The sequence below is a fragment of the Adiantum capillus-veneris genome, chromosome 25 (assembly GCF_014529385.1).
Source record: "Adiantum capillus-veneris isolate H3 chromosome 25, ASM1452938v2, whole genome shotgun sequence".
Taxonomy (NCBI): Eukaryota; Viridiplantae; Streptophyta; class Polypodiopsida; order Polypodiales; family Pteridaceae; genus Adiantum; species Adiantum capillus-veneris.
The window spans coordinates 136224329-136234693 of NC_140955.1; the positions used below are offsets into that span (position 1 = coordinate 136224329).

At 42.7% G+C, this 10365-nt stretch overlaps 1 pseudogene across 1 annotated transcript; it reads right to left on the reverse strand.

The window, feature by feature from the left end:
* Positions 1-2095: 2095 nt before the first annotated feature.
* On the reverse strand, positions 2096-9632 carry LOC147425705 (DNA topoisomerase 2-like; annotated as a pseudogene). The gene is made up of 20 exons (XR_015186375.1): positions 9078-9632; positions 8700-8982; positions 7118-7203; positions 6763-7033; positions 6490-6689; positions 6219-6402; positions 5982-6114; positions 5790-5900; positions 5632-5720; positions 5358-5543; positions 5131-5283; positions 4918-5051; positions 4652-4820; positions 4375-4563; positions 4119-4296; positions 3956-4005; positions 3441-3869; positions 3217-3373; positions 3069-3144; positions 2096-2992 (listed from the first exon to the last, which is right to left on the reverse strand). The product of XR_015186375.1 is annotated as a DNA topoisomerase 2-like (transcript).
* Positions 9633-10365: the final 733 nt, after the last annotated feature.

The window sequence follows — 10365 nt, forward strand, 5'->3', positions numbered from 1 at the left end:
TCTACTTGATCTTGAACAAACATGGTTGCAATAGGGTTTAGTCAATCGGACATCGATGAGGTCCCGATTGGACCTAGATGTGATTGCTAGCTACATTGCCGATAAATCATGGTCTAAGATCCGAATGAATGTTGAATGTCATGTGATATCCTGTGATGTGGTGAGATGTGACTGTCGATTTTGTACATGTGTTAGATGTGTGTTCCTAGTACGTAGGTACTAACAGTCAGTGTTTGCTAAGACGGTTTATGGCTTATGTCGGTTTTGCAGGCGAAATCGCGGTCGATTACAATGCTTCAAGAGGGGGGTATGTCACAAAGTGATGACGTGGCTACAGATAGCAAAAACCCTAATTTCTGCCAAAAACCCTAAATTCATGCAAACCCTAATTTTTGCCAAAAGCCCTTATTTCTGGAAATCGCAGAGGTGGGAAAAAAAAAATTAAATTTTGAGCGACGCAAATCTCTGCTTTTTGCTATGATTTGGGAAAAAGAGAGAAAAAGAGAACTTGCTTTTTACTGGCTCTCATTGAGAGAGAGAGAGAGAGAGAGAGAGAGAGAGAGAGAGAATCTGCTTTTGCTTTCAAGCTTTTGGGGCTCTGCTTTTGGGCATCCCTTGTAACCTTTAACTAAATGGTGAGGGTCTTACTTCTGAGAGCATCTGGACGCATAGTCTGAGAGTGAAACCCTAACTGCTCTCTTGTACTTTGATGATTGATTAATACAAAAAGAAATACCGAAAGGGGCGCCAATCTTTGGGGCTAATATCTCTAGGCACGGAACTCCGCCAGGCCAGTGTAAATCTATTGTGATCTGTGAATTGTTTTGAAGTGGTTATTTGGTGCTATCGTGATTGATTCTTGACTTGGAGTGTCCAAGTCTATTACAGATTTGCCAGTCTTAGATTAAAACATGTAGAATTTTCTTGGTCCACTTTAAGGCAAGCTTGGAATCTACTGGGATTTTGCAGCTTTAGCTTCTGAAAACCAGTCTTGCTTGGTGGGTATTGCTATAGACTGTAACAAGACATACACAGATTGACATCAATCATCTAATAAGTCCTTTCTGCCAAATAAAAACAGCCACATAAATTTGGTTTGGTGAGACTCACCCTGCAATTAGAGCATTTTGCACTAGTTGGTATACCAAGGAGAAAGCTTGTTTATGGAACTTTGCACCAAAGAAGCAGTACCACTCAAGCATTTATGCATAAACAAAGGACATTAATATGCTTTTCCGCCTATGTTTCCCCTGCCTATGGCCAATCATTGGACTGGCAGCAGAGGTCATTCCAACGTGTCATGTTGACAGATGCATTCTAGAGCCGGTTGACCATACCCATTTTAATCACAAAAGATGAGCTTTCAAACAACGCTTCTCTAGGACAACACCTCCCTTAAATAGAGAACTACATTCGGGCATATAGGTCTCAAAAGCACCACTCACAAAAAATCGTGATCCATCAGAAATTTGAAGTTTCTTAACATGTCCATCATGGAAGTTGAAGTTGTTCTTGCACTGCATTCTCATTCTTGCCCAGTATGAGAGCAACCTACGATCATAGCATTCCAAGAGACAATGTTGCAAGATAGGAGAATTCTGAGGACACTTTGGATTTGAGGAAATGCATCACAGTTTTCGGGACTGTATACACACCCACAAGAGGAACACAATATCATGTTCCACCTTTGCCTTATAACCTCATCCAAAATGTTAGCCCCTGCCGATTGCCAACTCTCTCAAGATGCATGCAATGATCATGACATTTTTATGTAATTTTTCAGCTAGCAACATGCACAGCATCTGCAATTCCAAATATAATTTTAAAAAGTAATCTATTCAAGTAATAACGTGCACTGACAAGTGCACCTGCACTTCAGATGCTCTGCTACTGTGAAAAACAACTCGTCGGTGCCAGTGTTCATTGGTGGTCCATGTTTTTGAAATAATAATGAAATCATAAAACTCCAATCCTAAGGATTATCCAAACTTTAGAAACCTTCTGCAAATTAAAACCTTAAAAGCAAAATGAACAGGGAGATGAGTTACATTTGAGAGGGCTACCTGAAGACAGAAAAGCACAGGATGAATAAAACTTCTGCAAATTAAAACCTTCAAATCAAAATGAACGACGAGTTACATTTGAGAACTGCCTGAAGACAGAAAAGCACAGGATGGATAGACCTTAAATGGGTAATAAGGCCAATTTTTTAACCACAATGGTAAATATTTACAGCTTTGCATCGGCCGTGTCAACAAGTAACTGACACAGGTGCTCTATCCATAAAGCCACTGATGTGGCATCTATTCAGACTCCTCAGCTTCAAAGTCAGAGAAATCGTCTCCTCCTCCACTTACCTCTTCTTCGTCATCGTCACTGATTACATACTGCACAACCGCACGGTTCGTCCTTTTAGGTCGGGCTACAGCAGGGCCTGCAGACACCTCCTCCACTTCTTTCTCTCCATCATCTTTCTGATGTTGCTCCTCTGCTGCTAGTTTGGCCGTAATTGAACCACTCTTCTTATGAAACGGAGAAGGGCGCATACGCCTCACTTTTTGAGCAGGAGACTTGTGCACCGGAGAACTCTCTTGCGCAATTATCTCCTCCATAAGCTTCTGCCCTTTTGCTTTAGTGGTGTTTCCTCTCTTCTTACCCACAGCTGCACCACCCTCAACTTCTTCGAGCTTTGAGGCTGCCACTGCCTTTGATGCTACAGGTGCAACTTTTGTCTTCCTCCCTGCTGCTGCACCTCCTTTTTTAGCAGCCGGAACGACCGCTTTCTTCCCTTTCTTTGGTTTGTCCTCCATATCCCGATCTGAGTTATCATCCGCAGCAGAGCCACTATCATTGTCACTATCCACAATCACCTTTCTCGGCCTGCCTCCAGCCCCTTTCTTTCTAGGCTTCGGCATCTCATCTTCACTCATGACTTGTCCTTCATCTTCCACTGATGCTCGCTGCTCTTCATCCGTCTTCTCAAGGGGAGGCACTGTGATCAACAAGGAGCTTTGAAATTAGACAGTTGCATGTCAAACTGCTTGGCTTAATTTGGACTGCGTGCTTACCATTTACAGACTTAGAGTACACAGCTAAGCGTTCTCTAAGACTAACTCCAAGGTCTTCATCATCGCTGTCAACATTCTGTAGCAGAAATTCATAGATCCTGTTAAAGTGATAAATGCAACACTGACCACTACCTTAAACTTTACGTACCACTAGAGTAGAAGGTTTGGCTGGTGCTGCCTTCTTCGATGGTAGCTTGACCTGGGGTGCTGCCTTGGAGCTTGCTTTTTCTGCACTCAACAATTGCTTACCATTTGGAAGCATGCTTCACTTCGTACTCTTCTTTGGCCTCTTCCAACTCTTGTGCCTGCTACCAAAACCAACGATAAGAGCAAATCTACGCATGACCCTGCCAACCGGTGTGAGGTGCATACGTTGAGTTTGACAAGAAATTCGTCAAGGTCTTTAAGCCACAAGGACTTAGGAGTTGCTCTCTTGAGCTCTTCGACATCTCCCTCCAGCTTGTCCCTGTCTTTGCACAGGCTTTGAACTTTCTCTAAGGTTAGAGTACCTATCGGCATTGACAGTAAGTACTCTTAGTCGCCAGCTTTTTGACCCCCTTGCCCACATCCTCTGCCTCATTGCCCTCCTCTCCTTCAGGGTTTTCAGTCCCAGCAACCACAGGCTCACCAGTCTTGGATTTCTTGGGGAAGGGTGTGAAGCCTTTTAAGCTTTAATTCCAGCAGAAGCTCAGCCCGCTTTCTGTTGTTGACGATTATCTGCCCTTTTACAACGCCAAGGACAAAACGGACTTTGTTGTTGAGCTTGAGAAGCTCTGACTCCAAATTCTGGAGTTGCACCTCCTGCACAAATAAAGATGGGAATATGAATTCGCATTCAAGGCATTCTTTTGGCCTAGCTTTCATTATTTTTATTATCTCAGACTCACCTTCCGTTTTACATAAAGCTCCAAGCGGATGGAAAAAAATGCCTCCAGAACTGTGCTTAGTTAAGTTTGAAAAATACAGTTCATCTAATTGACTTGAAAATCAAGAAGGAAATCTGAGAAGTGGAACCTAAATCTAGTCAGTAATGCCAAAAATGGAGGATACTCTCCTCAGGTGACTCAAACTTCCTTATGTGACCTCTGGCATCAAAGAGGTGCATGTTGCTTGTACTGATGGTTGTTGTTAGCTTGAACTTCTTGGGCATTCCCTCAGCAAGAGCCACAGCCATGTTGTTCTCTGAAAGTTGCACTTCACGGGTGTCCGTGTTGTGTTCTCGATAATCCTATAATGGCAAGAAAGCATGTGTCATCTCCTTAATACAAAAGCAGAAGAATCAGAGAAAAGGAGGATGTCAACGGACCTTGATAAATGGCTCTTTTATTTTATCAGTGGGGTTCATCATGCTTTCAAGGAACTCTTTGTAATCCTGGGTCCATTTCCTCACTGGAAGCTCCGTGATTCTCAATGTCGTCTCATCTACTAGTTCATATACACCTGATATTGTATAGGATCTTCCAGATTCTTTAGTCACAGTATGCTCGATGGTGCCCTGATTAGAAATAAAGTAAACAATCTCAATAATGAGGAGATATAGCAGCAAGGCATTGTTAGCATAGCATAATTCACTTTCTAAGTACCTGAAACCCTTTATACCACGGATCCATAGATTCCATTGGTTCATCATTAAGCAGACGATGAATATTTGCCACAATATCCCGGGGATTATAGTTGGGAACAAATGTACTCCAACCAGTTCCAATCCCTTCACTTCCATTAACAAGCACCATGGGTAATATAGGACAGTACCTGAATCATTGCAACCCAGTCATTGTCAGCTCGAGAAAGCTATTTTAATTTGGACTTCTTTAATGTTGGGCAACTAGCTGCATCTCAAGACACCAACCAGGTCGGTTCAATCTGTTGCCCATCTTCCTTTAGGTACTCCAGGAGAATGTCATCACCTTTGGGAAAGATATAGCATGTTATAGGGGATAAGCATGTGAAGATGTATCGACCATTTGCATGATCTTTTCCACCCTACAAGAAAATTGACATAATCAAGCTGTTTCTGAGTCAGTTTACCCTTTCTACTATTGGCACCGGAGGTCCACATTACCTGGCTTCTTGTGCCGAACTGCCCTAATGGAGAAAGCAAGTTGATGTTGCTTCCCACATAATTCTGTGCCATTCCTATGATGGTGCTCACCAGACTTTGCTCACCATGGTGGTACGCAGAGTGCTCCGAGACATAACCTGAAAACTGTGCAACCTGGACAAAAAGCACTTTTGTGAAGTTTTTTGGTTCCATGCTGTGACAGTGGAGCCTATAGGAAAGGAACACACCTTTGCTTGAGAGACAAAATTTCACTTGAAGGAGCAGAACAATATCTTTCTTTGGCCTGGTTTTAACCCATCCACCATCGAAGGGATGGACCTCGCTAAATCAGCCATTGAGAACAATATCAGTTCTCTGTTGACAAAATTGCTGTACTTGATAATTTTGGCTGATTGGTCCAGGAATGTCCCAGGCTGCCAAAATATAATGGTCATCAACTTGTCAAGGTTATTTTCTGAATTCATTCTGCAAAAAGAAAAAACAGCACACATGAAAAGTCGCCTCAAAGTTGCGAAGCCATGTCTTTCGGGCATCAATCTTCTTCTTACTGAATGCCATCTCAATAGCTTTGCAGTACTTGTACCCAGACCCTGAAATCCTATAAGTATTAGCAAAGTCTCAAGCATGATCTACCACAGACCTCAATCAAAACAGCAAACCTTCTAGTACTTGATACTCCAACCACTTGTGTGCCCATCCAGCGATTGTTTCCAAGCTTCATATTCAGGCATAGTGTAGAATGACAAAACCCTTCCATTCTTATGTGTGGCCTGGCATTATGCAAAGCACATTTTCTCAGCATTTAATAATGTAGTCTGGAATCAAAAACTAGTGGATTGGCACAATCAAACCTTGACGATTGGGGTAATGAATTCCAGGAGAAATGAAGGAATCTTCAACAGAGACGGGGCCAGAAGGAATGGATGAAGTTAATTAGCAAGCCTTTGATGTAAGATCCATCATGATCCTGCAAGTTAAGAGGCCCTTAAGACGTGCATTATACTCAGAGAATCACTCATGTACCCACACACAGCTGCACGCACATATGACCACAGTCACACTCCTGATCGGTCATTATCATTAGGGGCCATATCGAAGTGTTTTGGCATTTGTGTACTCCTTCCCATGTTGTAGGCCTAATATCTGCTTGATGTGATTAATTTCCTGATTTTCCATTATTTGCTTGTGGTTAGCTTCACGTACATTCAAGAGTTTTCCTCGGAGTGGAAAAACACCATACCGGTTCCTACCAACAACACTAATACCACATATCTGCATGTCATAACAACAAGAAAGAGATTGTTTGTGGATTTCATCAAAGACAATTGTCATTGGTTTGGGCATGTCAAGGCTACTTACAGCAGGAGCTTTTGCAGAATCTCCTTCAGTCAGGATGAGAGTACAGTCTTCAGAATACCTGCCACCCGCATCATTGGCATCATCCAGTTTGGTCATTCCAGTTAACCGTTGTCTCTTCATCCCATCATTTTTCTTCAATTCTTTGCTTTGCTTGAAGTCAGCCCAGGACAGAATACTCTCAATCACTCCACACTTTGCAACTGAAAAAATAACACAAGTCAGCCTCTCTAGTTTGAAATAGGAACATAGCAGACCAGCCAACAAATGCAGTACCTTTCTGCATAAATTCCTGCGAGAGCTCACACTTGGAGCCAAAGCTGCTCTGTCTTGTAGTCAATGTCTCTTTTGTTTGAGAGTCGAATGCAGGGTTGTCAATGAGAGCATTGACAAATACCCACATGTGATTCTTGATTTGAAATGCCTTCACTCCTGCATTCTTTTTTTTCTTATTTACAATACCCATGACATGGTTTGCTACTTGATCTGTTACATAATGAACATGAGTGCCTCCCCTGATTGTTGCAATTGAGTTCACAAAGCTCACCTGAAAGCATGCAAAGTGACTGAAACATTACCACAATTTTCTGACCTAGAATGAAACAGGGTATTGCCAAGAAACCATGTTTACCTCCTGAAATTGGCCATCACTAAGACTAACATAAACTTCCCATCTATCATTCACACGTTCATAGATCCTAAAGTTGCAAAAACACACTATTAAGAATGGCCTTTGCTCTACAAAGAGAAACAGTAGTAAAGTAGTTGAACAACTCTTTAAATCTAAAATGGAATTTCTTTTATAAGACAAAACCTGCAATGGAATGTTGTGTTAAGAAATATGACGTAGCTAAGTAGATAATTGAGTAGATTACTTAATGGAGAGAGATAATTTTCACACACAAGAGATTATAGAGTAGAGAGAGAGAGAGAGTACACACGATATACGTGGTTCACCCAATGTGAGCTACACATAGTAACAGGGGACGGAGGGGACGGACCCTAGGGACGGGGGACGTCCACTTTCGGGACGGGGACGGGTGGGGACGGACGGAAAAAGAGCTGCCAAGTGGGAACGCAGGCAAAACGTCCCGGGGACGGCAGGGGACGGGAGGGGATGGGAGGGGACTTTTTTTAAAATTTGAAAACCTAATCATTCTAGAGGCTAGTTTCTCTCCAATAGCCATATGTTTGAACTTCAAAGCACCCCAATGGCTATAAAAGCCACCGTTTGTGTCCTCATTTCTCGATGTTTTATTGGCACATTTGCGTCTATATGACTCATGTTCTTTGGTCTATTTAGTGTAAATTTGTGGTCAAAGTGATGCTCTATGTGTGTGGCATGTGTATAGGTCAAAAAATGCCAAAAAAACTCTTCTTTTTTTTTTGCCGTCCCGACCCTCGTCCCCGTTTCCTGACTTTTGCCGTCCCGTCCCCGTTCCCGACCCCGACCCGCCGTCCCATGTAACTATGGGGCTACATCCACGAGAAAGCAGCCACTTAATGACTTTAGTACTTCAAACAAGAAGTAGGTTACAAAGGGATTATATCCTTAATAGAGCTCCCGTTTTGCTTCACTCTCACCACCTCACGCCCACCTTGTTGCATCAACTTCACACTATATAATGTGTATAGAAATGGCCTCCTTTTATAGGCCAAGAGGGCTGCCCTCTCTCATGAGAGGCAACCATGTGTAGCCGCCCTTGTGTAGATAAGTCCAAATTGGACCCTCCAATCCGCCCATGTGTGGCCGCCCTTGGGAAGACAAGTCCGCTTTTGAATTCGGCCACCGGCCACCGGCCATTGACTTTCGACCACCGGCCAACCGACCGGTCGTTTTCCGACCACTTTCCGGCCGCCGGCCGACCACAATATTCCGGCGAAAATGAATATTCCGACGAAATTTTTGGTTTCCGGCGAGTGATTTTTCTTCACGCACGATGGCTTCTCCTCATAATAGGGGCCTTACAAATGTGCGTTTTTACCACAGAAAATTACAAGGGTAAATCAGGCTCCATACTTAACATGTTGATGCGAGTAAAATGTCAGAAGCTAGCAAGTGATGTACCAGAAGAGTACCCAAACATAAGACCTTACTAATGTAATATACCTGGAAATTCAAACAATGCATGCAGACAATGCAGGATGCACAAATCAACCATGAAATAATCAATAGCATAGCGTAAAAGGCTAAGGAGACATTTGTACTTTACCGGGAAGAGGTTCTTCTCTGTTCTTGTTGACAATGTCAAGGTAGAGACCAACATAGTCCTGAAATGACTTGATCCGCAACCTCTGACCATTTAATTCTACTTTAACCGTCTTTCCTAAGCAGCTAAGAGCTCTCTTACTCATAAGAGCAACCACATCATCCTCAAGCGACGTCATCCGAAATTTGGCAAGGTCTGGTTTGAAGGTGACTCTAGTCCAATTCTTATTAGACTTGCAACTGGTGATAATGGGATCAGACTTGCTGCTCATGTTATTCTTGAATACCTGCACATAGGGTTCAATACATGAACACTGCATTTATGCTTTGTTTGTGCAGAGATTTGTTGAGCAAACAAGTGCAACATTATCGTGCAAGTAACCTGCCTGTAACGCCTTCCTCGTTTCCCATCTGCTGTTTCGATGATGAATTCTGTTGAAAATATGTTTGCCAGCTTTGCCCCATAGCCATTGCGACCACCTGTTGTCTTCTTCTGAGTGTCATCATAGTTGCTACTAGTTAGCAGGTGCCCAAAAATCATCTTAGGCACGTACACTCCTCCATGAATCTCAACAAGAACTCCATCACCATTATTATAGACACTGATTGTATTTTGCACCACATCTATGTTAACTTTGAGTGAATCCATGGTATGGTTCCGTTGCTTATTGTCAGCAGCATTGACAAGAATTTCATCAAAGATCTTGTATAATCCTGGCACATAAGTGACACTTCTAAATACCAAGGTTTGCCCCTCGTACACCCACAAGCTTTGCGTATGCTTCTCAATGGAGCCGACATAAGTATCTGGCCGAAGTAAAATATGTTCCAGCTGAGTCTTTTTCTGATACGTTTCTTCAATAGTTTTCTCTTGCCTCCCTGCTCCAATGTTGGCATTAGAGCTGGACTGAAGAGGCTTTGCAAGCAGGCACAGTGTCCTTTGCAGCCTTTGCCTTGGATCCCTAAATTAAAAAGATGAATCTATTAGGTCTCCCCAATCTCAGAAAAATAAAAATTCTCTCAAAACATTTCAAATGCATAAGTGAAGGGTGAGTATAGAAAATGAAAAGCCCCATGTAAATGAACAGTACTGGGAAATGAAAAGTCAAAAGACATTTCATCTCCATATAAAAGAGATGGTCGAGTGCACATCATATACATTTGTGTTTTCCTTTTGTTCCTTTAGCATTTTCTTAGTGAAATTGCACTACATAAGCGTTTCTTAGTGACATTGCACTGCATAAGCGATTCTGAATAATTTTGTTTTGAAGCCATTAGGTGAAAAGATAAATCTAGTATGTGCCTACCATTTTGAAAAATGGTAGGCACATACTAGATGATCTCTCTCTCTCTCTCTCTCTCTCTCTCTCTCTCTCTCTCTCTCTCTCTCTCTCTCTCTCTCTCGTCCTTTTGCATGGCGACATTCCCTTTTTGCATGGCAATGCTGTGTGTGTGTGTGTGTGTGCGCTGCAGTCCATGACTCCACATGTCTCCGACTCTCGACAAATGCAATCGCCTATGCTTTCACCTTAAATGCCTATGGCTTCGCAAGAGGCAAAAGTGCAGAGAGCAGGGAAGGAGTCTCTCTCTCTACAGGCACCCTTGAGGTCTCTGACACGGGTAGAGATTAATAGACTCATTCGTCAGGATCTGATCCAGCTGGACACGAG